We start from the raw sequence: 24043 nt of genomic DNA, 5'->3' as shown, positions 1-24043 counted from the left end.
GCCTTGTTCTTCTTTCGAGAGTTCCCTTGTGCTGCCTTAATTGGATCTCCTTCACTTTACAGGGGGGTACCCTAGCAGCGACCCTCCCCAGCTCTAGCCCAACTCCTACTTACCTGCCAGGTGAGATACTATGATCATGAAGGTGCTTCTCCCAGGGCAAGGCTAACCCATTGCACTCTGGGTGTGCTGCTCCTGCGATTTCCCCAAATGTGGGAAACTTGACTGTATAATTTGTGTTTCCCCTGGTCGGCTCTCGTATAATTCAGATCTCTTTGTCTCAGATCTCTCTCCAGCCTAGTTTGCTGTCTGTTTCCACTTCTCTTTTCTTGAGCCGCTTACTTCTATGCCCTTGCGCACTATCCTGACTTCTCCTCCTGTCTGCTTACTTTGTGCCTTCCAACGCACAATGCGAACTACAGGTAGTGCTGCAGGGCCCACACCCTTTTACTTGCCTTACAGAGCAGCTCTGGAGCTGTTACAGTGCCCAGCTGCTGCAAGAAATCAGCTTGAATGCTTCAGGGGCTGGGGCATAGCCAACATGAGCCCCACACCAAAGGAGGGTGGAGGTGTTTAATGCAAACTAGGGGTCAGCCAAGCGCCGCAAAAGGCCACCATGCCCTGCACGCCCCTTTTCTCTTTTCATATGCAGACGAGGGTTGAAGCCAACTTTGACCCACTGCTTGGATGACATCACCATATGCAAATCCATCTGCTGCAGGCCTTCCCCCAGGAATGCTTGCACTAGTTGTTGCATTTGGTTTGTTGTTTGGGGGTGCTTCAGTATTAGGCAGCCTTCTGCCCTCACATGTTCATCTGAAAATATGTGTTCTCCCTGCAGTTGTTGTCCCCAGATGAGAGTTCCCTTGTGCTGCCTCAGTTGAATCTCCTTTACTTGACAGAGATGTGCCTGAGCAGCGGCCCTCCCCAGCCCTATCCCAAATCATACTTATTTTGCATAGGCGATACCATGGTCATGAAGATTGTTCTCCCAAGGTGAGGTTCATTCATTGCATTCTGGGTATGCTGACCCCTGTGATTTCCCCAAATGTGGGAAACTCGACTGCATTATTTGTGGTAGTGGGGGACTGTGTTTGTGCTTTCCTCTGGTCAGCTCTGGAAAAAGTCAGATTTCTTTGTCTCAGATCTTCCTCTAGCCTTGTTCTTCTTTCGAGAGTTCCCTTGTGCTGCCTCAGTTGGATCTCTTTCACTTGACAGGGGGGTGCCCGAACAGCGACCCTCCCCAGCTCTAGCCCAACTCCTACTTACCTGCCAGGTGAGATACTATGATCATGAAGGTGCTTCTCCCAGGGCAAGGCTCACCCATTGCACTCTGGGTGTGCTGCCCCTGCGATTTCCCCAAATGTGGGAAACTTGACTGCATAATTTGTGTTTCCCCTGGTCGGCTCTCGTATAATTCAGATCTCTTTGTCTCAGGTCTCTCTCCAGCCTAGTTTGCTGTCTGTTTCCACTTCTCTTTTCTTGAGCCGCTCCCTTCTATGCCCTTGCGCACTATCCTGACTTCTCCTCCTGTCTGCTTACTTTGTGCCTTCCAACGCACAATGCGATCTACAGGTAGTGCTGCAGGGCCCAGACCCTTTTACTTGCCTTACAGAGCAGCTCTGGAGCTGTTACAGTGCCCAGCTGCTGCAAGAAATCAGCTTGAATGCTTCAGGGGCTGGGGCATAGCCAACATGAGCCCCACACCAAAGGAGGGTGGAGGTGTTTAATGCAAACTAGGGGTCAGCCAAGCGCCGCAAAAGGCCACCATGCCCTGCACGCCCCTTTTCTCTTTTCATATGCAGACGAGGGTTGAAGCCAACTTTGACCCACTGCTTGGATGACATCACCATATGCAAATCCATCTGCGGCAGGCCTTCCCCCAGGAATGCTTGCACTAGTTGTTGCATTTGGTTTGTTGTTTGGGGGTGCTTCAGTATTAGGCAGCCTTCTGCCCTCCCATGTTCATCTGAAAATATATGTTCTCCCTGCAGTTGTTGTCCCAAGATGAGAGTTCCCTTGTGCTGCCTCAGTTGAATCTCCTTTACTTGACAGAGATGTGCATGAGCAGCGGCCCTCCCCAGCCCTATTCCAAATCATACTTATTTTGCATAGGAGATACCATGGTCATGAAGATTTTTCTCCCAGGGTGAGGTTCATTCATTGCATTTTGGGTATGCTGACCCCTGTGATTTCCCCAAATGTGGGAAACTTGACTGCATTATTTGTGGTAGTGGGAGACTGTGTTTGTGCTTTCCTCTGGTCAGCTCTGGTAAAAGTCAGATTTCTTTGTCTCAGATTTTCCTTTAGCCTTGTTCTTCTTTCGAGAGTTCCCTTGTGCTGCCTCAGTTGGATCTCCTTCACTTTACAGGGGGGTACCCGAGCAGCGACCCTCACCAGCTCTAGCCCAACTCCTACTTACCTGCCAGGTGAGATACTATGATCATGAAGGTGCTTCTCCCAGGGCAAGGCTCACCCATTGTACTCTGGGTGTGCTGCTCCTGCGATTTCCCCAAATGTGGGAAACTTGACTGCATAATTTGTGTTTCCCCTGGTCGGCTCTCGTATAATTCAGATCTCTTTGTCTCAGGTCTCTCTCCAGCCTAGTTTGCTGTCTGTTTCCACTTCTCTTTTCTTCAGCCGCTCCCTTCTATACCCTTGTGCACTATCCTGACTTCTCCTCCCGTCTGCTTACTTTGTGCCTTCCAATGCACAATGCAAACTACAGGTAGTGCTGCAGGGCCCACACCCTTTTACTTGCCTTACAGAGCAGCTCTGGAGCTGTTGCAGTGCCAAGCTGCTGCAAGAAATCAGCTTGAATGCTTCAGGGGCTGGGGCATAGCCAACATGAGCCCCACACCGAAGAAGGGTGGAGGTGTTTAATGCAAACTAGGGGTCAGACAAGCGCAGCAAAAGGCCACCATGCCCTGCACGCCCCTTTTCTGTTTTCATATGCAGACGAGGGTTGAAGCCAACTTTGACCCACTGCTTGGATGACATCACCATATGCAAATCCATCTGCGGCAGGCCTTCCCCCAGGAATGCTTGCACTAGTTGTTGCATTTGGTTTGTTGTTTGGGGGTGCTTCAGTATTAGGCAGCCGTCTGCCCTCCCATGTTCATCTGAAAATATGTGTTCTCCCTGCAGTTGTTGTCCCTAGATGAGAGTTCCCTTGTGCTGCCTCAGTTGAATCTCCTTAACTTGACAGAGATGTGCCTGAGCAGCGGCCCTCCCCAGCTCTATCCCAAATCATACTTATTTTGCATAGGAGATACCATGGTCATGAAGATTATTCTCCCAGGGTGAGGTTCATTCATTGCATTCTGGGTATGCTGACCCCTGTGATTTCCCCAAATGTGGGAAACTCGACTGCTTTATTTGTGGTAGTGGGGGACTGTGTTTGTGTTTTCCTCTGGTCAGCTCTGGTAAAAGTCAGATTTCTTTGTTTCAGAGCCTTGTTCTTCTTTTGAGAGTTCCCTTGTGCTGCCTCAGTTGGATCTCCTTCACTTGACAGGGGGGTGCCCGAGCAGAGACCCTCCCCAGCTCTAGCCCAACTCCTACTTACCTGCCAGGTGAGATACTATGATCATGAAGGTGCTTCTCCCAGGGCAAGGCTCACCCATTGCACTCTGGGTGTGCTGCCCCTGCGATTTCCCCAAATGTGGGAAACTTGACTGCATAATTTGTGTTTCCCCTGGTCGGCTCTCGTATAATTCAGATCTCTTTGTCTCAGGTCTCTCTCCAGCCTAGTTTGCTGTCTGTTTCCACTTCTCTTTTCTTCAGCCGCTCCCTTCTATACCCTTGTGCACTATCCTGACTTCTCCTCCCGTCTGCTTACTTTGTGCCTTCCAATGCACAATGCAAACTACAGGTAGTGCTGCAGGGCCCACACCCTTTTACTTGCCTTACAGAGCAGCTCTGGAGCTGTTACAGTGCCCAGCTGCTGCAAGAAATCTGCTTGAATGCTTCAGGGGATGGGGCATGGCCAACATGAGCCCCACACCAAAGGAGGGTGGAGGTGTTTAATGCGAACTAGGGGTCATCCAAGCACCGCAAAAGGCCGCCATGCCCTGCACGCCCCTTTTCTCTTTTCATATGCAGATGAGGGTTGAAGCCAACTTTGACCCACTGCTTGTATGACATCACCGTATGCAAATCCGTCTTCTGCAGAACTTCCCCCAGGAATGCTTGCACTAGTTGTTGCATTTGGTTTGTTGTTTGGGGGTGCTTCAGTATTAGGCAGCCTTCTGCCCTCCCATGTTCATCTGAAAATATGTGTTCTCCCTGCAGTTGTTGTCCCCAGATGAGAGTTCCCTTGTGCTGCCTCAGTTGAATCTCCTTTACTTGACAGAGATGTGCCAGAGCAGCGGCCCTCCCCAGCCCTATTCCAAATCATACTTATTTTGCATAGGAGATACCATGGTCATGAAGATTGTTCTCCCAGGGTGAGGTTCATTCATTGCATTTTGGGTATGCTGACCCCTGTGATTTCCCCAAATGTGGGAAACTCAACTGCATTATTTGTGGTAGTGGGGGACTGTGTCTGTGCTTTCCTCTGGTCAGCTCTGGTAAAAGTCAGATTTCTTTGTCTCAGATTTTCCTCTTGCCGTGTTCTTCTTTCGAGAGTTCCCTTGTGCTGCCTCAGTTGGATCTCCTTCACTTGACAGGGGGGTACCCGAGCAGCGACCCTCCCCAGCTCTAGCCCAACTCCTACTTACCTGCCAGGTGAGATACTATGATCATGAAGGTGCTTCTCCCAGGGCAAGGCTCACCCATTGCACTCTGGGTGTGCTGCTCCTGCGATTTCCCCAAATGTGGGAAACTTGACTGCATAATTTGTGTTTCCCCTGGTCGGCTCTCGTATAATTCAGATCTCTTTGTCTCTCTCCAGCCTAGTTTGCTGTCTGTTTCCACTTCTCTTTTCTTCAGCCGCTCCCTTCTATACCCTTGTGCACTATCCTGACTTCTCCTCCCGTCTGCTTACTTTGTGCCTTCCAATGCACAATGCAAACTACAGGTAGTGCTGCAGGGCCCACACCCTTTTACTTGCCTTACAGAGCAGCTCTGGAGCTGTTACAGTGCCCAGCTGCTGCAAGAAATCAGCTTGAATGCTTCAGGGGCTGGGGCATAGCCAACATGAGCCCCACACCGAAGGAGGGTGGAGGTGTTTAATGCAAACTAGGGGTCGGTCAAGCGCCGCAAAAGGCCACCATGCCCTGCACGCCCCTTTTCTGTTTTCATATGCAGACGAGGGTTGAAGCCAACTTTGACCCACTGCTTGGATGACATCACCATATGCAAATCCATCTGCGGCAGGCCTTCCCCCAGGAATGCTTGCACTAGTTGTTGCATTTGGTTTGTTGTTTGGGGGTGCTTCAGTATTAGTCAGCCTTCTGCTCCACCCTCCTTTGGTGTGGGGCTCATGTTGGCCATGTCCCATCCCCTGAAGCATTCAAGCAGATTTCTTGCAGCAGCTGGGCACTGTAACAGCTCCAGAGCTGCTCTGTAAGGCAAGTAAAAGGGTGTGGGCCCTGCAGCACTACCTGTAGTTTGCATTGTGCATTGGAAGGCACAAAGTAAGCAGACGGGAGGAGAAGTCAGGATAGTGCACAAGGGTATAGAAGGGAGCGGCTGAAGAAAAGAGATGTGGAAACAGACAGCAAACTAGGCTGGAGAGAGATCTGAGACAAAGAGATCTGAATTATACGAGAGCCGACCAGGGGAAACACAAATTATGCAGTCAAGTTTCCCACATTTGGGGAAATCGCAGGGACTGCACACCCAGAGTGCAATGGGTGAGCCTTGCCCTGGGAGAAGCACCTTCATGATCATAGTATCTCACCTGGCAGGTAAGTAGGAGTTGGGCTAGAGCTGGGGAGGGTCGCTGCTCGGGCACCCCCCTGTTAAGTGAAGGAGATCCAACTGAGGCAGCACAAGGGAACTCTCAAAAGAAGAACAAGGCTAGAGGAAGATCTGAAACAAAGAAATCTGACTTTTACCAGAGCTGACCAGAAGAAAACACAAACACAGTCCCCCACTACCACAAATAAAGCAGTCGAGTTTCCCACATTTGGGGAAATCACAGGGGTCAGCATACCCAAAATGCAATGAATGAACCTCACCTCGACTGCTTTATTTGTGGTAGTGGGGGACTGTGTTTGTGTTTTCTTCTGGTCAGCTCTGGTAAAAGTCAGATTTCTTTGTTTCAGATCTTCCTCTAGCCTTGTTCTTCTTTTGAGAGTTCCCTTGTGCTGCCTCAGTTGGATCTCCTTCACTTAACAGGGAGGTGCCCGAGCAGCGACCCTCCCCAGCTCTAGCCCAACTCATACTTACCTGCCAGGTGAGATACTATGATCATGAAGGTGCTTCTCCCAGGGCAAGGCTCACCCATTGCACTCTGGGTGTGCTGCCCCTGCGATTTCCCCAAATGTGGGAAACTTGACTGCATAATTTGTGTTTCCCCTGGTCGGCTATCGTATAATTCAGATCTCTTTGTCTCAGATCTCTCTCCAGCCTAGTTTGCTTTCTGTTTCCACTTCTCTTTTCTTCAGCCGCTCCCTTCTATACCCTTGTGCACTATCCTGACTTCTCCTCCCGTCTGCTTACTTTGTGCCTTCCAATGCACAATGCAAACTACAGGTAGTGCTGCAGGGCCCACACCCTTTTACTTGCCTTACAGAGCAGCTCTTGAGCTGTTACAGTGCCCAGCTGCTGCAAGAAATCTGCTTGAAAGCTTCAGGGGATGGGGCATGGCCAACATGAGCCCCACACCAAAGCAGGGTGCAGCAGAAGGCTGCCTAATACTGAAGCACCCCCAAACAACAAACCAAATGCAACAACTAGTGCAAGCATTCCTGGGGGAAGGCCTGCCGCAGATGGATTTGCATATGGTGATGTCATCCAAGCAGTGGGTCAAAGTTGGCTTCAACCCTCATCTGCATATGAAAACAGAAAAGGGGCGTGCAGGGCATGGTGGCCTTTTGCGGCGCTTGACTGACCCCTAGTTTGCATTAAACACCTCCACCCTCCTTCGGTGTGGGGCTGATGTTGGCTATGCCCCAGCCCCTGAAGCATTCAAGCTGATTTCTTGCAGCAGCTGGGCACTGTAACAGCTCCAGAGCTGCTCTGTAAGGCAAGTAAAAGGGTGTGGGCCCTGCAGCACTACCTGTAGTTTGCATTGTGCATTGGAAGGCACAAAGTAAGCAGACGGGAGGAGAAGTCAGGATAGTGCACAAGGGTATAGAAGGGAGCGGCTGAAGAAAAGAGAAGTGGAAACAGACAGCAAACTAGGCTGGAGAGAGACCTGAGACAAAGAGATCTGAATTATACGAGAGCCGACGAGGGGAAACACAAATTATGCAGTCAAGTTTCCCACATTTGGGGAAATCGCAGGAGCAGCACACCCAGAGTACAATGGGTGAGCCTTGCCCTGGGAGAAGCACCTTCATGATCATAGTATCTCACCTGGCAGGTAAGTAGGAGTTGGGCTAGAGCTGGGGAGGGTCGCTGCTCGGGTACCCCCCTGTAAAGTGAAGGAGATCCAACAAAGGCAGCACAAGGGAACTCTCGAAAGAAGAACAAGGCTAGAGGAAAATGTGAGACAAAGAAATCTGACTTTTACTAGAGCTGACCAGAGGAAAGCACAAACACAGTCCCCCACTACCACAAATAATGCAGTTGAGTTTCCCACATTTGGGGAAATCACAGGGGTCAGCATACCCAAAATGCAATGAATGAACCTCACCCTGGGAGAAAAATCTTCATGACCATGGTATCTCCTATGCAAAATAAGTATGATTTGGAATAGGGCTGGGGAGGGCCGCTGCTCATGCACATCTCTGTCAAGTAAAGGAGATTCAACTGAGGCAGCACAAGGGAACTCTCATCTGGGGACAACAACTGCAGGGAGAACATATATTTTCAGATGAACATGGGAGGGCAGAAAGCTGCCTAATACTGAAGCACCCCCAAACAACAAACCAAATGCAACAACTAGTGCAAGCATTCCTGGGGGAAGGCCTGCCGCAGATGGATTTGCATATGGTGATGTCATCCAAGCAGTGGGTCAAAGTTGGCTTCAACCCTCGTCTGCATATGAAAAGAGAAAAGGGGCGTGCAGGGCATGGTGGCCTTTTGCGGCACTTGGCTGACCCCTAGTTTGCATTAAACACCTCCACCCTCCTTTGGTGTGGGGCTCATGTTGGCTATGCCCCAGCCCCTGAAGCATTCAAGCTGATTTCTTGCAGCAGCTGGGCACTGTAACAGCTCCAGAGCTGCTCTGTAAGGCAAGTAAAAGGGTGTGGGCCCTGCAGCACTACCTGTAGTTCGCATTGTGCGTTGGAAGGCACAAAGTAAGCAGACAGGAGGAGAAGTCAGGATAGTGCGCAAGGGCATAGAAGGGAGCGGCTCAAGAAAAGAGAAGTGGAAACAGACAGCAAACTAGGCTGGAGAGAGACCTGAGACAAAGAGATCTGAATTATACGAGAGCCGACCAGGGGAAACACAAATTATGCAGTCAAGTTTCCCACATTTGGGGAAATCGCAGGAGCAGCACACCTAGAGTGCAATGGGTGAGCCTTGCCCTGGGAGAAGCACCTTCATGATCATAGTATCTCACCTGGCAGGTAAGTAGGAGTTGGGCTAGAGCTGGGGAGGATCGCTGCTCGGGTACCCCCCTGTAAACTGAAGGAGATCCAACTGAGGCAGCACAAGGGAACTCTCGAAAGAAGAACAAGGCTAGAGGAAAATCTGAGACAAAGAAATCTGACTTTTACCAGAGCTGACCAGAGGAAAGCACAAACACAGTCCCCCACTACCACAAATAATGCAGTCAAGTTTCCCACATTTGGGGAAATCACAGGGGTCAGCATACCCAAAATGCAATGAATGAACCTCACCCTGGGAGAACAATCTTTATGACCATGGTATCTCCTATGCAAAATAAGTATGATTTGGAATAGGGCTGGGGAGGGCCGCTGCTCATGCACATCTCTGTCAAGTAAAGGAGATTCAACTGAGGCAGCACAAGGGAACTCTCATCTGGGGACAACAACTGCAGGGAGAACACATATTTTCAGATGAACATGGGAGGGCAGAAGGCTGCCTAATACTGAAGCACCCCCAAACAACAAACCAAATGCAACAACTAGTGCAAGCATTCCTGGGGGAAGTTCTGCAGAAGACGGATTTGCATACGGTGATGTTATCCAAGCAGTGGGTCAAAGTTGGCTTCAACCCTCATCTGCATATGAAAAGAGAAAAGGAGCGTGCAGGGCATGGCGGCCTTTTGCGGTGCTTGGATGACCCCTAGTTCGCATTAAACACCTCCACCCTCCTTTGGTGTGGGGCTCATGTTGGCCATGCCCCATCCCCTGAAGCATTCAAGCTGATTTCTTGCAGCAGCTGGGCACTGTAACATCTCCAGAGCTGCTCTGTAAGGCAAGTAAAAGGGTGTGGGCCCTGCAGCACTACCTGTAGTTTGCATTGTGCATTGGAAGGCACAAAGTAAGCAGACGGGAGGAGAAGTCAGGATAGTGCACAAGGGTATAGAAGGGAGCGGCTGAAGAAAAGAGAAGTGGAAACAGACAGCAAACTAGGTTGGAGAGAGACCTGAGACAAAGAGATCTGAATTACACGAGAGCCGACCAGGGGAAACACAAATTATGCAGTCAAGTTTCCCACATTTGGGGAAATCGCAGGGGCAGCACACCCAGAGTGCAATGGGTGAGCCTTGCCCTGGGAGAAGCACCTTCATGATCATAGTATCTCACCTGGCAGGTAAGTAGGAGTTGGGCTAGAGCTGGGGAGGGTCTCTGCTTGGGCACCCCCCTGTCAAGTGAAGGAGATCCAACTGAGGCAGCACAAGGGAACTCTCGAAAGAAGAACAAGGCTAGAGGAAGATCTGAACAAAGAAATCTGACTTTTACCAGAGCTGACCAGAGGAAAACACAAACACAGTCCCCCACTACCACAAATAAAGCAGTCGAGTTTCCCACATTTGGGGAAATCACAGGGGTCAGCATACCCATAATGCAATGAATGAACCTCACCCTGGGAGAATAATCTTCATGACCATGGTATCTCCTATGCAAAATAAGTATGATTTGGGATAGAGCTGGGGAGGGCCGCTGCTCAGGCACATCTCTGTCAAGTAAAGGAGATTCAACTGAGGCAGCACAAGGGAACTCTCATCTGGGGACAACAACTGCAGGGAGAACACATATTTTCAGATGAACATGGGAGGGCAGAAGGCTGCCTAATACTGAAGCACCCCCAAACAACAAACCAAATGCAACAACTAGTGCAAGCATTCCTGGGGGAAGTTCTGCAGAAGACGGATTTGCATACGGTGATGTCATCCAAGCAGTGGGTCAAAGTTGGCTTCAACCCTCATCTGCATATGAAAAGAGAAAAGGGGCGTGCAGGGCATGGCGGCCTTTTGCGGTGCTTGGATGACCCCTAGTTCGCATTAAACACCTCCACCCTCCTTTGGTGTGGGGCTCATGTTGGCCATGCCCCATCCCCTGAAGCATTCAAGCTGATTTCTTGCAGCAGCTGGGCACTGTAACAGCTCCAGAGCTGCTCTGTAAGGCAAGTAAAAGGGTGTGGGCCCTGCAGCACTACCTGTAGTTTGCATTGTGCATTGGAAGGCACAAAGTAAGCAGACGGGAGGAGAAGTCAGGATAGTGCACAAGGGTATAAAAGGGAGCGGCTGAAGAAAAGAGAAGTGGAAACAGACAGCAAACTAGGCTGGAGAGAGACCTGAGACAAAGAGATCTGAATTATACGAGAGCCGACCAGGGGAAACACAAATTATGCAGTCAAGTTTCCCACATTTGGGGAAATCGCAGGAGCAGCACACCCAGAGTACAATGGGTGAGCCTTGCCCTGGGAGAAGCACCTTCATGATCATAGTATCTCACCTGGCAGGTAAGTAGGAGTTGGGCTAGAGCTGGGGAGGGTCGCTGCTCGGGTACCCCCCTGTAAAGTGAAGGAGATCCAACTGAGGCAGCACAAGGGAACTCTCGAAAAAAGAACAAGGCTAAAGGAAAATCTGAGACAAAGAAATCTGACTTTTACCAGAGCTGACCAGAGGAAAGCACAAACACAGTCTCCCACTACCACAAATAATGCAGTCAAGTTTCCCACATTTGGGGAAATCACAGGGGTCAGCATACCCAAAATGCAATGAATGAACCTCACCCTGGGAGAAAAATCTTCATGACCATGGTATCTCCTATGCAAAATAAGTATGATTTGGAATAGGGCTGGGGAGGGCCGCTGCTCATGCACATCTCTGTCAAGTAAAGGAGATTCAACTGAGGCAGCACAAGGGAACTCTCATCTTGGGACAACAACTGCAGGGAGAACATATATTTTCAGATGAACATGGGAGGGCAGAAGGCTGCCTAATACTGAAGCACCCCCAAACAACAAACCAAATGCAACAACTAGTGCAAGCATTCCTGGGGGAAGGCCTGCCGCAGATGGATTTGCATATGGTGATGTCATCCAAGCAGTGGGTCAAAGTTGGCTTCAACCCTCGTCTGCATATGAAAAGAGAAAAGGGGCGTGCAGGGCATGGTGGCCTTTTGCGGCGCTTGGCTGACCCCTAGTTTGCATTAAACACCTCCACCCTCCTTTGGTGTGGGGCTCATGTTGGCTATGCCCCAGCCCCTGAAGCATTCAAGCTGATTTCTTGCAGCAGCTGGGCACTGTAACAGCTCCAGAGCTGCTCTGTAAGGCAAGTAAAAGGGTGTGGGCCCTGCAGCACTACCTGTAGTTTGCATTGTGCATTGGAAGGCACAAAGTAAGCAGACGGGAGGAGAAGTCAGGATAGTGCACAAGGGTATAGAAGGGAGCGGCTGAAGAAAAGAAAAGTGGAAACAGACAGCAAACTAGGCTGGAGAGAGACCTGAGACAAAGAGATCTGAATTATACGAGAGCCGACGAGGGGAAACACAAATTATGCAGTCAAGTTTCCCACATTTGGGGAAATCGCAGGAGCAGCACACCCAGAGTGCAATGGTTGAGCCTTGCCCTGGGAGAAGCACCTTCATGATCATAGTATCTCACCTGGCAGGTAAGTAGGAGTTGGGCTAATGCTGGGGAGGGTCGCTGCTCGGGTTCCCCCCTGTGAAGTGAAGGAGATCCAACTGAGGCAGCACCAGGGAACTCTCGAAAGAAGAACATGGCTAGAGGAAGATCTGAGACAAAGAAATCTGACTTTTACCAGAGCTGACCAGAGGAAAGCACAAACACAGTCCCCCACTACCACAAATAATGCAGTCGAGTTTCCCACATTTGGGAAAATCACAGGGGTCAGCATACCCAGAATGCAATGAATGAACCTCACCCTGGGAGAACAATCTTCATGACCATGGTATCTCCTATGCAAAATAAGTATGATTTGGGATAGGGCTGGTGAGGGCAGCTGCTCAGGCACATCTCTGTCAAGTAAAGGAGATTCAACTGAGGCAGCACAAGTGAACTCTCATCTGGGGACAACAACTGCAGGGAGACCACATCTTTTCAGATGAACATGGGAGGGCGGAAGGCTGCCTAATACTGAAGCACCATCAAATATCAAACCATATGCAACAACTAGTACAAGCACTCCTGGGGGAAGGTCTGCAGCAGACGGATTTGCATACGGTGATGTTATCCAAGCAGTGGGCCAAAGTTGACTGGAACCCTCATCTGCATATGAAAAGAGAAAAGGGGCATGCAGGGCATGGCGGCCTTTCGCAGTGCTTGGATGACCCCTAGTTCGCATTAAACACCTCCCCCCTCCTTTGGTGTGGGGCTCATGTTGGCCATGCCCCATCCCCTGAAGCATTCAAGCTGATTTCTTGCAGCAGCTGGGCACTGTAACAGCTCCAGAGCTGCTCTGTAAGGCAAGTAAAAGGGTGTGGGCCCTGCAGCACTACCTGTAGTTTGCATTGTGCATTGGAAGGCACAAAGTAAGCAGACGGGAGGAGAAGTCAGGATAGTGCACAAGGGTATAGAAGGGAGCGGCTGAAGAAAAGAGAAGTGGAAACAGACAGCAAACTAGGCTGGAGAGAGACCTGAGACAAATAGATCTGAATTATACGAGAGCCGACCAGGGGAAACACAAATTATGCAGTCAAGTTTCCCACATTTGGGGAAATCGCAGGGGCAGCACACCCAGAGTGCAATGGGTGAGCCTTGCCCTGGGAGAAGCACCTTCATGATCATAGTATCTCACCTGGCAGGTAAGTAGGAGTTGGGCTAGAGCTGGGGAGGGTCGCTGCTCGGGTACCCCCCTGTCAAGTGAAGGAGATCCAACTGAGGCAGCACAATGGAACTCTCGAAAGAAGAACAAGGCTAGAGGAAAATCTGAGACAAAGAAATCTGACTTTTACCAGAGCTGACCAGAGGAAAGCACAAACACAGTCCCCCACTACCACAAATAATGCAGTCAAGTTTCCCACATTTGGGGAAATCACAGGGGTCAGCATACCCAAAATGCAATGAATGAACCTCACCCTGGGAGAACAATCTTCATGACCATGGTATCTCCTATGCAAAATAAGTATGATTTGGAATAGGGCTGGGGAGGGCCGCTGCTCATGCACATCTCTGTCAAGTAAAGGAGATTCAACTGAGGCAGCACAAGGGAACTCTCATCTGGGGACAACAACTGCAGGGAGAACACATATTTTCAGATGAACATGGGAGGGCAGAAGGCTGCCTAATACTGAAGCACCCCCAAACAACAAACCAAATGCAACAACTAGTGCAAGCATTCCTGGGGGAAGTTCTGCAGAAGACGGATTTGCATACGGTGATGTCATCCAAGCAGTGGGTCAAAGTTGGCTTCAACCCTCATCTGCATATGAAAAGAGAAAAGGGGCGTGCAGGGCATGGCGGCCTTTTGCGGTGCTTGGATGACCCCTAGTTCGCATTAAACACCTCCACCCTCCTTTGGTGTGGGGCTCATGTTGGCCATGCCCCATCCCCTGAAGCATTCAAGCTGATTTCTTGCAGCAGCTGGGCACTGTAACAGCTCCAGAGCTGCTCTGTAAGGCAAGTAAAAGGGTGTGGGCCCTGCAGCACTACCTGTAGTTTGCATTGTGCATTGGAAGGCACAAAGTAAGCAGACGGGAGGAGAAGTCAGGATAGTGCACAAGGGTATAGAAGGGAGCGGTTGAAGAAAAGAGAAGTGGAAACAGACAGCAAACTAGGCTGGAGAGAGACCTGAGACAAAGAGATCTGAATTATACGAGAGCCGACCAGGGGAAACACAAATTATGCAGTCAAGTTTCCCACATTTGGGGAAATCGCAGGGGCAGCACACCCAGAGTGCAATGGGTGAGCCTTGCCCTGGGAGAAGCACCTTCATGATCATAGTATCTCACCTGGCAGGTAAGTAGGAGTTGGGCTAGAGCTGGGGAGGGTCGCTGTTCGGGCACCCCCCTGTCAAGTGAAAGAGATCCAACTGAGGCAGCACAAGGGAACTCTCGAAAGAAGAACAAGGCTAGAGGAAGATCTGAGACAAAGAAATCTGACTTTTACCAGAGCTGACCAGAGGAAAGCACAAACACAGTCCCCCACTACCACAAATAATGCAGTCGAGTTTCCCACATTTGGGAAAATCACAGGGGTCAGCATACCCAGAATGCAATGAATGAACCTCACCCTGGGAGAACAATCTTCATGACCATGGTATCTCCTATGCAAAATAAGTATGATTTGGGATAGGGCTGGTGAGGGCCGCTGCTCAGGCACATCTCTGTCAAGTAAAGGAGATTCAACTGAGGCAGCACAAGGGAACTCTCATCTGGGGACAACAACTGCAGGGAGACCACATCTTTTCAGATGAACATGGGAGGGCGGAAGGCTGCCTAATACTGAAGCACCATCAAATATCAAACCATATGCAACAACTAGTACAAGCACTCCTTGGGGAAGGTCTGCAGCAGACGGATTTGCATACGGTGATGTTATCCAAGCAGTGGGCCAAAGTTGACTGGAACCCTCATCTGCATATGAAAAGAGAAAAGGGGCATGCAGGGCATGGCGGCCTTTTGCAGTGCTTGGATGACCCCTAGTTCGCATTAAACACCCCCACCCTCCTTTGGTGTGGGGCTCATGTTGGCCATGCCCCATCCCCTGAAGCATTCAAGCTGATTTCTTGCAGCAGCTGGGCACTGTAACAGCTCCAGAGCTGTTCTGTAAGGCAAGTAAAAGGGTGTGGGCCCTGCAGCACCACCTGTTGTTCGCATTGTGCGTTGGAAGGCACAAATTAAGCAGACGGGAGGAGAAGTCAGGATAGTGCGCAAGGGCATACTTTTCTCTTAGTCCGGGGGCAAGGCTTCAAAATGGGGTCTGCAACGGAGGAGACACAGGGGGCGTGGTCACAGCAGCTTTTCTCTACAGCCTGCACCAGCAGGAGCCTACACCATTTTTTATGATCACGCTGAACTGCAGTACGACTGCAATTACAGCATGGTCAAGAAGGGAGGCGTCATGCTGGGTGGCCATGCCCTGTCACTGTGCAGGAGCCAGCACAGCTCACACACTAGTCCCCGGGTGCAGCCCCCAACCCCCGGGACACCCGGAGCAACAAAATGTAGATTCAGGCCACCAGGCCACGCCCCTACCTATGAAACCATGCCTCCTTTTTACCATTGCGCTGTTTATCTGCGCGCACTGCATTACAATCTCCCTCGCCACCTTTCTGGGTGTCACCAGTGATAGTGACACCTCTGCCATGCTTGTAGCAGCTGGTCCTAAGATCTACGCCTCAAGCCCTGAGTGTTTGCCCTTGTGACTTGTTGATCATCATAGCGAAGCAGATGCTTACAGAAAACTGCAGGGGCTTAGATTGAAAATAAAAAAATTGATGGGTATAAGGTAGAGAGGAGCGGGTTCGGTTCTCCGAGAACCGAATTCCCCACGAACTCCACGTGGTTTACACTGGTCCGAGGCAGGCTCGGTTGTTCCCGCCTGACTCGGAAAACCTGAACAAGGGAAAATGTCATCATCCCGCTGTCGGATTCTTGCGAGATTCGGATTCCATATAAAGAGCTGCGCATTGCTGCCATTTTTACTCGTGCATTGAAGAGAGAGCGGAGAGGACGTGGCTATGTTCTCTCAGTGGAAATCTCAATATCAGTGCTCAGTATCAGTGGTTACTTATTGCTGCTCAGTAATACTAGTAGTGTGTCTCTCCTGCTCAGTGTCAGTTCTCAGTAGTATCCTCATCAGTGCTCAGTATCACTGCTCATTGTCTTGTGCTGCATTGTGGTGCTCAGCATACTACAGTACATTACTAATAGTCCAGTGCTGCATCTTGCTGCTCAGTGTCAGTTCTAGTATCCTCATCAGTGCTCACTATCACTGCTCATTGCATTGTGGTGTTCTGTATACTACAGTAACATAGTAATATAGTATATATAGAGGAGCGGGTTCGGTTCTCCGAGAACCGAATTCCCGACGAACTCCACGTGGTTTACACTGGTCCGTGGCAGGCTCGGTTGTTCCCGCCTGACTCGGAAAACCTGAACAAGGGAAAATGTCATCATCCCGCTGTCGGATTCTCGCGAGATTCGGATTCCATATAAAGAGCTGTGCGTTGCCGCCATTTTTACTCGTGCATTGAAGAGAGAGCGGAGAGGACGTGGCTATGTTCTCTCAGTGGAAATCTCAATATCAGTGCCCAGTATCAGTGGTTACTTATTGCTGCTCAGTAATACTAGTAGTGTGTCTCTCCTGCTCAGTGTCAGTTCTCAGTAGTATCCTCATCAGTGCTCAGTATCACTGCTCATTGTCTTGTGCTGCATTGTGGTGCTCAGCATACAACAGTACATTACTAATAGTCCAGTGCTGCATCTTGCTGCTCATGTTGGCTATGCCCCAGCCCCTGAAGCATTCAAGCTGATTTCTTGCAGCAGCTGGGCACTGTAACAGCTCCAGAGCTGCTCTGTAAGGCAAGTAAAAGGGTGTTGGCCCTGCAGCACTACCTGTAGTTTGCATTGTGCGTTGGAAGGCACAAAGTAAGCAGACAGGAGAAGTCAGGAGAGTGCACAAGGGCATAGAAGGCAGGGGCTCAAGAAAAGAGAAGTGGAAACAGACAGCAAACTAGGCTGGAGAGAGACCTGAGACAAAGAGATCTGAATTATACGAGTAGCCGACCAGAGGAAACACAAATTATGCAGTCAAGTGTCCCACATTTGGGGAAATCGTAGGAGCAGCACACCCAGAGTGCAATGGGTGAGCCTTGCCCTGGTAGAAGCACCTTCCTGATCATAGTATCTCACTTGGCAGGTAAGTAGGAGTTGGGCTTGAGCTGGGGAGGGTCGCTGCTCGGGCACCCCCCTGTCAAGTGAAGGAGATCCAACTGAGGCAGCACAAGGAAACTCTCAAAAAAAGAACAAGGCTAGAGGAAGATCTGAGACAAAGAAATCTGACTTTTACCAGAGCTGACCAGAGGAAAGCACAAACACAGTCCCCCACTACCACAAATAATGCAGTCGAGTTTCCCACATTTGGGGAAATCACAGGGGTCAGCATACCCAGAATGCAATGAATGAACCTCACCCTGGGAGAACAATCTTCATGACCATGGTATCTCCTATGCAAAATAAGTATGATTTGGGATAGGGCTGGGGAGGGCCGCTGCTCAGGCACATCTCTTTCAAGTAAAGGAGATTCAACTGAGGCAGCACAAGGGTACTCTCATCTGGGGACAACAACTGCAGGGAGAACACATATTTTCAGATGAACATGGGAGAGCTGAAGGCTGCCTAATACTGAAGCACCCCAAACAACAAACCAAATGCAACAACTAGTACAAGCATTCCTGGGGGAAGGTCTGCAGAAGACGGATTTGCATACGGTGATGTCATCCAAGCAGTGGGCCAAAGTTGGCTGGAACCCTCATCTGCATATGAAAAGAGAAAAGGGGTATGCAGGGCATGGCGGCCTTTTGCGGCGCTTGGATGACCCTTAGTTCGCATTAAACACCTCCACCCTCCGTCGGTGTGGGGCTCATGTTGGCTATGCCCCAGCCCCTGAAGCATTCAAGCTGATTTCTTGCAGCAGCTGGGCACTGTAACAGCTCCAGAGCTGCTCTGAAAGGCAAGTAAAAGGGTGTGGGCCCTGCAGCACTACCTGTAGTTTGCATTGTGCGTTGGAAGGCACAAAGTAAGCAGACAGGAGAAGTCAGGAGAGTGCACAAGGGCATAGAAGGCAGCGGCTCAAAAAAAGAGAAGTGGAAACAGACAGCAAACTAGGCTGGAGAGAGACCTGAGACAAAGAGATCTGAATTATACGAGTAGCCGACTAGAGGAAACACAAATTATGCAGTCAAGTGTCCCACATTTGGGGAAATCGTAGGAGCAGCACACCCAGAGTGCAATGGGTGAGCCTTGCCCTGGGAGAAGCACCTTCCTGATCATAGTATCTCACCTGGCAGGTAAGTAGGAGTTGGGCTAGAGATGGGGAGGGTCGCTGCTCGGGCACCCCCCTGTCAAGTGAAGTTCTGCAGAAGACGGATTTGCATACGGTGATGTCATCCAAGCAGTGGGTCAAAGTTGGCTTCAACCCTCATCTGCATATGAAAAGAGAAAAGGGGCGTGCAGGGCATGGCGGCCTTTTGCGGTGCTTGGATGACCCCTAGTTCGCATTAAACACCTCCACCCTCCTTTGGTGTGGGGCTCATGTTGGCCATGCCCCATCCCCTGAAGATGAACATGGGAGGGCAGAAGGCTGCCTAATACTGAAGCACCCCCAAACAACAAACCAAATGCAACAACTAGTGCAAGCATTCCTGGGGGAAGGCCTGCCGCAGATGGATTTGCATATGGTGATGTCATCCAAGCAGTGGGTCAAAGTTGGCTTCAACCCTCGTCTGCATATGAAAAGAGAAAAGGGGCGTGCAGGGCATGGTGGCCTTTTGCGGCGCTTGGCTGACCCCTAGTTTGCATTAAACACCTCCACCCTCCTTTGGTGTGGGGCTCATGTTGGCTATGCCCCAGCCCCTGAAGCATTCAAGCTGATTTCTTGCAGCAGCTGGGCACTGTAACAGCTCCAGAGCTGCTCTGTAAGGCAAGTAAAAGGGTGTGGGCCCTGCAGCACTACCTGTAGTTTGCATTGTGCATTGGAAGGCACAAAGTAAGCAGACGGGAGGAGAAGTCAGGATAGTGCACAAGGGTATAGAAGGGAGCGGCTGAAGAAAAGAGAAGTGGAAACAGACAGCAAACTAGGCTGGAGAGAGACCTGAGACAAAGAGATCTGAATTATACGAGAGCCGACGAGGGGAAACACAAATTATGCAGTCAAGTTTCCCACATTTGGGGAAATCGCAGGAGCAGCACACCCAGAGTGCAATGGTTGAGCCTTGCCCTGGGAGAAGCACCTTCATGATCATAGTATCTCACCTGGCAGGTAAGTAGGAGTTGGGCTAGAGCTGGGGAGGGTCGCTGCTCGGGTTCCCCCCTGTGAAGTGAAGGAGATCCAACTGAGGCAGCACCAGGGAACTCTCGAAAGAAGAACAAGGCTAGAGGAAGATCTGAGACAAAGAAATCTGACTTTTACCAGAGCTGACCAGAGGAAAGCACAAACACAGTCCCCCACTACCACAAATAATGCAGTCGAGTTTCCCACATTTGGGAAAATCACAGGGGTCAGCATACCCAGAATGCAATGAATGAACCTCACCCTGGGAGAACAATCTTCATGACCATGGTATCTCCTATGCAAAATAAGTATGATTTGGGATAGGGCTGGTGAGGGCAGCTGCTCAGGCACATCTCTGTCAAGTAAAGGAGATTCAACTGAGGCAGCACAAGTGAACTCTCATCTGGGGACAACAACTGCAGGGAGACCACATCTTTTCAGATGAACATGGGAGGGCGGAAGGCTGCCTAATACTGAAGCACCATCAAATATCAAACCATATGCAACAACTAGTACAAGCACTCCTGGGGGAAGGTCTGCAGCAGACGGATTTGCATACGGTGATGTTATCCAAGCAGTGGGCCAAAGTTGACTGGAACCCTCATCTGCATATGAAAAGAGAAAAGGGGCATGCAGGGCATGGCGGCCTTTTGCAGTGCTTGGATGACCCCTAGTTCGCATTAAACACCTCCCCCCTCCTTTGGTGTGGGGCTCATGTTGGCCATGCCCCATCCCCTGAAGCATTCAAGCTGATTTCTTGCAGCAGCTGGGCACTGTAACAGCTCCAGAGCTGCTCTGTAAGGCAAGTAAAAGGGTGTGGGCCCTGCAGCACTACCTGTAGTTTGCATTGTGCATTGGAAGGCACAAAGTAAGCAGACGGGAGGAGAAGTCAGGATAGTGCACAAGGGTATAGAAGGGAGCGGCTGAAGAAAAGAGAAGTGGAAACAGACAGCAAACTAGGCTGGAGAGAGACCTGAGACAAATAGATCTGAATTATACGAGAGCCGACCAGGGGAAACACAAATTATGCAGTCAAGTTTCCCACATTTGGGGAAATCGCAGGGGCAGCACACCCAGAGTGCAATGGGTGAGCCTTGCCCTGGGAGAAGCACCTTCATGATCATAGTATCTCACCTGGCAGGTAAGTAGGAGTTGGGCTAGAGCTGGGGAGGGTCGCTGCTCGGGTACCCCCCTGTCAAGTGAAGGAGATCCAACTGAGGCAGCACAATGGAACTCTCGAAAGAAGAACAAGGCTAGAGGAAAATCTGAGACAAAGAAATCTGACTTTTACCAGAGCTGACCAGAGGAAAGCACAAACACAGTCCCCCACTACCACAAATAATGCAGTCAAGTTTCCCACATTTGGGGAAATCACAGGGGTCAGCATACCCAAAATGCAATGAATGAACCTCACCCTGGGAGAACAATCTTCATGACCATGGTATCTCCTATGCAAAATAAGTATGATTTGGAATAGGGCTGGGGAGGGCCGCTGCTCATGCACATCTCTGTCAAGTAAAGGAGATTCAACTGAGGCAGCACAAGGGAACTCTCATCTGGGGACAACAACTGCAGGGAGAACACATATTTTCAGATGAACATGGGAGGGCAGAAGGCTGCCTAATACTGAAGCACCCCCAAACAACAAACCAAATGCAACAACTAGTGCAAGCATTCCTGGGGGAAGTTCTGCAGAAGACGGATTTGCATACGGTGATGTCATCCAAGCAGTGGGTCAAAGTTGGCTTCAACCCTCATCTGCATTTGAAAAGAGAAAAGGGGCGTGCAGGGCATGGCGGCCTTTTGCGGTGCTTGGATGACCCCTAGTTCGCATTAAACACCTCCACCCTCCTTTGGTGTGGGGCTCATGTTGGCCATGCCCCATCCCCTGAAGCATTCAAGCTGATTTCTTGCAGCAGCTGGGCACTGTAACAGCTCCAGAGCTGCTCTGTAAGGCAAGTAAAAGGGTGTGGGCCCTGCAGCACTACCTGTAGTTTGCATTGTGCATTGGAAGGCACAAAGTAAGCAGACGGGAGGAGAAGTCAGGATAGTGCACAAGGGTATAGAAGGGAGCGGTTGAAGAAAAGAGAAGTGGAAACAGACAGCAAACTAGGCTGGAGAGAGACCTGAGACAAAGAGATCTGAATTATACGAGAGCCGACCAGGGGAAACACAAATTATGCAGTCAAGTTTCCCACATTTGGGGAAATCGCAGGGGCAGCACACCCAGAGTGCAATGGGTGAGCCTTGCCCTGGGAGAAGCACCTTCATGATCATAGTATCTCACCTGGCAGGTAAGTAGGAGTTGGGCTAGAGCTGGGGAGGGTCGCTGTTCGGGCACCCCCCTGTCAAGTGAAAGAGATCCAACTGAGGCAGCACAAGGGAACTCTCGAAAGAAGAACAAGGCTAGAGGAAGATCTGAGACAAAGAAATCTGACTTTTACCAGAGCTGACCAGAGGAAAGCACAAACACAGTCCCCCACTACCACAAATAATGCAGTCGAGTTTCCCACATTTGGGAAAATCACAGGGGTCAGCATACCCAGAATGCAATGAATGAACCTCACCCTGGGAGAACAATCTTCATGACCATGGTATCTCCTATGCAAAATAAGTATGATTTGGGATAGGGCTGGTGAGGGCAGCTGCTCAGGCACATCTCTGTCAAGTAAAGGAGATTCAACTGAGGCAGCACAAGTGAACTCTCATCTGGGGACAACAACTGCAGGGAGACCACATCTTTTCAGATGAACATGGGAGGGCGGAAGGCTGCCTAATACTGAAGCACCATCAAATATCAAACCATATGCAACAACTAGTACAAGCACTCCTGGGGGAAGGTCTGCAGCAGACGGATTTGCATACGGTGATGTTATCCAAGCAGTGGGCCAAAGTTGACTGGAACCCTCATCTGCATATGAAAAGAGAAAAGGGGCATGCAGGGCATGGCGGCCTTTTGCAGTGCTTGGATGACCCCTAGTTCGCATTAAACACCTCCCCCCTCCTTTGGTGTGGGGCTCATGTTGGCCATGCCCCATCCCCTGAAGCATTCAAGCTGATTTCTTGCAGCAGCTGGGCACTGTAACAGCTCCAGAGCTGCTCTGTAAGGCAAGTAAAAGGGTGTGGGCCCTGCAGCACTACCTGTAGTTTGCATTGTGCATTGGAAGGCACAAAGTAAGCAGACGGGAGGAGAAGTCAGGATAGTGCACAAGGGTATAGAAGGGAGCGGCTGAAGAAAAGAGAAGTGGAAACAGACAGCAAACTAGGCTGGAGAGAGACCTGAGACAAATAGATCTGAATTATACGAGAGCCGACCAGGGGAAACACAAATTATGCAGTCAAGTTTCCCACATTTGGGGAAATCGCAGGGGCAGCACACCCAGAGTGCAATGGGTGAGCCTTGCCCTGGGAGAAGCACCTTCATGATCATAGTATCTCACCTGGCAGGTAAGTAGGAGTTGGGCTAGAGCTGGGGAGGGTCGCTGCTCGGGTACCCCCCTGTCAAGTGAAGGAGATCCAACTGAGGCAGCACAATGGAACTCTCGAAAGAAGAACAAGGCTAGAGGAAAATCTGAGACAAAGAAATCTGACTTTTACCAGAGCTGACCAGAGGAAAGCACAAACACAGTCCCCCACTACCACAAATAATGCAGTCAAGTTTCCCACATTTGGGGAAATCACAGGGGTCAGCATACCCAAAATGCAATGAATGAACCTCACCCTGGGAGAACAATCTTCATGACCATGGTATCTCCTATGCAAAATAAGTATGATTTGGAATAGGGCTGGGGAGGGCCGCTGCTCATGCACATCTCTGTCAAGTAAAGGAGATTCAACTGAGGCAGCACAAGGGAACTCTCATCTGGGGACAACAACTGCAGGGAGAACACATATTTTCAGATGAACATGGGAGGGCAGAAGGCTGCCTAATACTGAAGCACCCCCAAACAACAAACCAAATGCAACAACTAGTGCAAGCATTCCTGGGGGAAGTTCTGCAGAAGACGGATTTGCATACGGTGATGTCATCCAAGCAGTGGGTCAAAGTTGGCTTCAACCCTCATCTGCATATGAAAAGAGAAAAGGGGCGTGCAGGGCATGGCGGCCTTTTGTGGTGCTTGGATGACCCCTAGTTCGCATTAAACACCTCCACCCTCCTTTGGTGTGGGGCTCATGTTGGCCATGCCCCATCCCCTGAAGCATTCAAGCTGATTTCTTGCAGCAGCTGGGCACTGTAACAGCTCCAGAGCTGCTCTGTAAGGCAAGTAAAAGGGTGTGGGCCCTGCAGCACTACCTGTAGTTTGCATTGTGCATTGGAAGGCACAAAGTAAGCAGACGGGAGGAGAAGTCAGGATAGTGCACAAGGGTATAGAAGGGAGCGGTTGAAGAAAAGAGAAGTGGAAACAGACAGCAAACTAGGCTGGAGAGAGACCTGAGACAAAGAGATCTGAATTATACGAGAGCCGACCAGGGGAAACACAAATTATGCAGTCAAGTTTCCCACATTTGGGGAAATCGCAGGGGCAGCACACCCAGAGTGCAATGGGTGAGCCTTGCCCTGGGAGAAGCACCTTCATGATCATAGTATCTCACCTGGCAGGTAAGTAGGAGTTGGGCTAGA

General features: G+C 50.2%; 34 non-coding genes and 3 pseudogenes across 34 annotated transcripts; 10 read left to right on the top strand and 27 right to left on the bottom strand.

The window, feature by feature from the left end:
• Positions 1-105: 105 nt before the first annotated feature.
• LOC135023269 (U1 spliceosomal RNA) lies at positions 106-268 on the top strand. The gene has a single exon (XR_010220269.1). It is a non-coding gene; the product is annotated as a U1 spliceosomal RNA (small nuclear RNA).
• Positions 269-942: 674 nt separating this feature from the next.
• On the top strand, positions 943-1106 carry LOC135023084 (U1 spliceosomal RNA). Its single transcript, XR_010220093.1, has one exon. It is a non-coding gene; the product is annotated as a U1 spliceosomal RNA (small nuclear RNA).
• Positions 1107-1258: 152 nt separating this feature from the next.
• LOC135023165 (U1 spliceosomal RNA) lies at positions 1259-1421 on the top strand. Its single transcript, XR_010220170.1, has one exon. It is a non-coding gene; the product is annotated as a U1 spliceosomal RNA (small nuclear RNA).
• A 674-nt stretch (positions 1422-2095) lies between these two features.
• On the top strand, positions 2096-2259 carry LOC135023106 (U1 spliceosomal RNA). The gene has a single exon (XR_010220113.1). It is a non-coding gene; the product is annotated as a U1 spliceosomal RNA (small nuclear RNA).
• Positions 2260-2411: 152 nt separating this feature from the next.
• LOC135023226 (U1 spliceosomal RNA) lies at positions 2412-2574 on the top strand. The gene has a single exon (XR_010220228.1). It is a non-coding gene; the product is annotated as a U1 spliceosomal RNA (small nuclear RNA).
• A 674-nt stretch (positions 2575-3248) lies between these two features.
• On the top strand, positions 3249-3412 carry LOC135023072 (U1 spliceosomal RNA). Its single transcript, XR_010220081.1, has one exon. It is a non-coding gene; the product is annotated as a U1 spliceosomal RNA (small nuclear RNA).
• Positions 3413-3554: 142 nt separating this feature from the next.
• Positions 3555-3717, top strand: LOC135023164 (U1 spliceosomal RNA). Its single transcript, XR_010220169.1, has one exon. It is a non-coding gene; the product is annotated as a U1 spliceosomal RNA (small nuclear RNA).
• A 674-nt stretch (positions 3718-4391) lies between these two features.
• On the top strand, positions 4392-4555 carry LOC135023395 (U1 spliceosomal RNA). The gene has a single exon (XR_010220349.1). It is a non-coding gene; the product is annotated as a U1 spliceosomal RNA (small nuclear RNA).
• A 152-nt stretch (positions 4556-4707) lies between these two features.
• On the top strand, positions 4708-4870 carry LOC135023186 (U1 spliceosomal RNA). Its single transcript, XR_010220190.1, has one exon. It is a non-coding gene; the product is annotated as a U1 spliceosomal RNA (small nuclear RNA).
• An 821-nt stretch (positions 4871-5691) lies between these two features.
• Positions 5692-5854, bottom strand: LOC135023181 (U1 spliceosomal RNA). The gene has a single exon (XR_010220185.1). It is a non-coding gene; the product is annotated as a U1 spliceosomal RNA (small nuclear RNA).
• Positions 5855-6322: 468 nt separating this feature from the next.
• On the top strand, positions 6323-6485 carry LOC135023142 (U1 spliceosomal RNA). Its single transcript, XR_010220148.1, has one exon. It is a non-coding gene; the product is annotated as a U1 spliceosomal RNA (small nuclear RNA).
• Positions 6486-7340: 855 nt separating this feature from the next.
• Positions 7341-7476, bottom strand: LOC135023261 (U1 spliceosomal RNA; annotated as a pseudogene).
• A 152-nt stretch (positions 7477-7628) lies between these two features.
• LOC135023426 (U1 spliceosomal RNA) lies at positions 7629-7792 on the bottom strand. Its single transcript, XR_010220379.1, has one exon. It is a non-coding gene; the product is annotated as a U1 spliceosomal RNA (small nuclear RNA).
• A 674-nt stretch (positions 7793-8466) lies between these two features.
• LOC135023321 (U1 spliceosomal RNA) lies at positions 8467-8629 on the bottom strand. Its single transcript, XR_010220297.1, has one exon. It is a non-coding gene; the product is annotated as a U1 spliceosomal RNA (small nuclear RNA).
• A 152-nt stretch (positions 8630-8781) lies between these two features.
• Positions 8782-8945, bottom strand: LOC135023033 (U1 spliceosomal RNA). The gene has a single exon (XR_010220041.1). It is a non-coding gene; the product is annotated as a U1 spliceosomal RNA (small nuclear RNA).
• A 674-nt stretch (positions 8946-9619) lies between these two features.
• LOC135023139 (U1 spliceosomal RNA) lies at positions 9620-9782 on the bottom strand. The gene has a single exon (XR_010220145.1). It is a non-coding gene; the product is annotated as a U1 spliceosomal RNA (small nuclear RNA).
• A 151-nt stretch (positions 9783-9933) lies between these two features.
• Positions 9934-10097, bottom strand: LOC135023079 (U1 spliceosomal RNA). The gene has a single exon (XR_010220088.1). It is a non-coding gene; the product is annotated as a U1 spliceosomal RNA (small nuclear RNA).
• A 674-nt stretch (positions 10098-10771) lies between these two features.
• LOC135023224 (U1 spliceosomal RNA) lies at positions 10772-10934 on the bottom strand. Its single transcript, XR_010220226.1, has one exon. It is a non-coding gene; the product is annotated as a U1 spliceosomal RNA (small nuclear RNA).
• A 152-nt stretch (positions 10935-11086) lies between these two features.
• On the bottom strand, positions 11087-11250 carry LOC135023103 (U1 spliceosomal RNA). The gene has a single exon (XR_010220111.1). It is a non-coding gene; the product is annotated as a U1 spliceosomal RNA (small nuclear RNA).
• Positions 11251-11951: 701 nt separating this feature from the next.
• On the bottom strand, positions 11952-12087 carry LOC135023297 (U1 spliceosomal RNA; annotated as a pseudogene).
• Positions 12088-12239: 152 nt separating this feature from the next.
• Positions 12240-12403, bottom strand: LOC135023361 (U1 spliceosomal RNA). Its single transcript, XR_010220324.1, has one exon. It is a non-coding gene; the product is annotated as a U1 spliceosomal RNA (small nuclear RNA).
• Positions 12404-13077: 674 nt separating this feature from the next.
• On the bottom strand, positions 13078-13240 carry LOC135023178 (U1 spliceosomal RNA). The gene has a single exon (XR_010220183.1). It is a non-coding gene; the product is annotated as a U1 spliceosomal RNA (small nuclear RNA).
• Positions 13241-13392: 152 nt separating this feature from the next.
• On the bottom strand, positions 13393-13556 carry LOC135023023 (U1 spliceosomal RNA). Its single transcript, XR_010220032.1, has one exon. It is a non-coding gene; the product is annotated as a U1 spliceosomal RNA (small nuclear RNA).
• Positions 13557-14230: 674 nt separating this feature from the next.
• LOC135023163 (U1 spliceosomal RNA) lies at positions 14231-14393 on the bottom strand. Its single transcript, XR_010220168.1, has one exon. It is a non-coding gene; the product is annotated as a U1 spliceosomal RNA (small nuclear RNA).
• A 152-nt stretch (positions 14394-14545) lies between these two features.
• Positions 14546-14709, bottom strand: LOC135023350 (U1 spliceosomal RNA). The gene has a single exon (XR_010220318.1). It is a non-coding gene; the product is annotated as a U1 spliceosomal RNA (small nuclear RNA).
• Positions 14710-17133: 2424 nt separating this feature from the next.
• Positions 17134-17297, bottom strand: LOC135023347 (U1 spliceosomal RNA). The gene has a single exon (XR_010220315.1). It is a non-coding gene; the product is annotated as a U1 spliceosomal RNA (small nuclear RNA).
• Positions 17298-17449: 152 nt separating this feature from the next.
• On the bottom strand, positions 17450-17613 carry LOC135023157 (U1 spliceosomal RNA). The gene has a single exon (XR_010220162.1). It is a non-coding gene; the product is annotated as a U1 spliceosomal RNA (small nuclear RNA).
• Positions 17614-18283: 670 nt separating this feature from the next.
• LOC135023284 (U1 spliceosomal RNA) lies at positions 18284-18447 on the bottom strand. The gene has a single exon (XR_010220281.1). It is a non-coding gene; the product is annotated as a U1 spliceosomal RNA (small nuclear RNA).
• Positions 18448-19282: 835 nt separating this feature from the next.
• On the bottom strand, positions 19283-19418 carry LOC135023296 (U1 spliceosomal RNA; annotated as a pseudogene).
• Positions 19419-19570: 152 nt separating this feature from the next.
• Positions 19571-19734, bottom strand: LOC135023339 (U1 spliceosomal RNA). Its single transcript, XR_010220307.1, has one exon. It is a non-coding gene; the product is annotated as a U1 spliceosomal RNA (small nuclear RNA).
• A 674-nt stretch (positions 19735-20408) lies between these two features.
• On the bottom strand, positions 20409-20571 carry LOC135023177 (U1 spliceosomal RNA). The gene has a single exon (XR_010220182.1). It is a non-coding gene; the product is annotated as a U1 spliceosomal RNA (small nuclear RNA).
• Positions 20572-20723: 152 nt separating this feature from the next.
• On the bottom strand, positions 20724-20887 carry LOC135023022 (U1 spliceosomal RNA). The gene has a single exon (XR_010220031.1). It is a non-coding gene; the product is annotated as a U1 spliceosomal RNA (small nuclear RNA).
• A 674-nt stretch (positions 20888-21561) lies between these two features.
• Positions 21562-21724, bottom strand: LOC135023162 (U1 spliceosomal RNA). Its single transcript, XR_010220167.1, has one exon. It is a non-coding gene; the product is annotated as a U1 spliceosomal RNA (small nuclear RNA).
• A 152-nt stretch (positions 21725-21876) lies between these two features.
• LOC135023327 (U1 spliceosomal RNA) lies at positions 21877-22040 on the bottom strand. The gene has a single exon (XR_010220299.1). It is a non-coding gene; the product is annotated as a U1 spliceosomal RNA (small nuclear RNA).
• A 674-nt stretch (positions 22041-22714) lies between these two features.
• On the bottom strand, positions 22715-22877 carry LOC135023176 (U1 spliceosomal RNA). Its single transcript, XR_010220181.1, has one exon. It is a non-coding gene; the product is annotated as a U1 spliceosomal RNA (small nuclear RNA).
• Positions 22878-23029: 152 nt separating this feature from the next.
• On the bottom strand, positions 23030-23193 carry LOC135023021 (U1 spliceosomal RNA). The gene has a single exon (XR_010220030.1). It is a non-coding gene; the product is annotated as a U1 spliceosomal RNA (small nuclear RNA).
• Positions 23194-23867: 674 nt separating this feature from the next.
• On the bottom strand, positions 23868-24030 carry LOC135023161 (U1 spliceosomal RNA). Its single transcript, XR_010220166.1, has one exon. It is a non-coding gene; the product is annotated as a U1 spliceosomal RNA (small nuclear RNA).
• Between the last annotated feature and the right edge of the window lie 13 nt (positions 24031-24043).

Source organism: Pseudophryne corroboree, unplaced genomic scaffold (assembly GCF_028390025.1).
Source record: "Pseudophryne corroboree isolate aPseCor3 unplaced genomic scaffold, aPseCor3.hap2 scaffold_396, whole genome shotgun sequence".
Taxonomy (NCBI): Eukaryota; Metazoa; Chordata; class Amphibia; order Anura; family Myobatrachidae; genus Pseudophryne; species Pseudophryne corroboree.
This window is presented reverse-complemented; position numbering and strand designations above follow the sequence as displayed.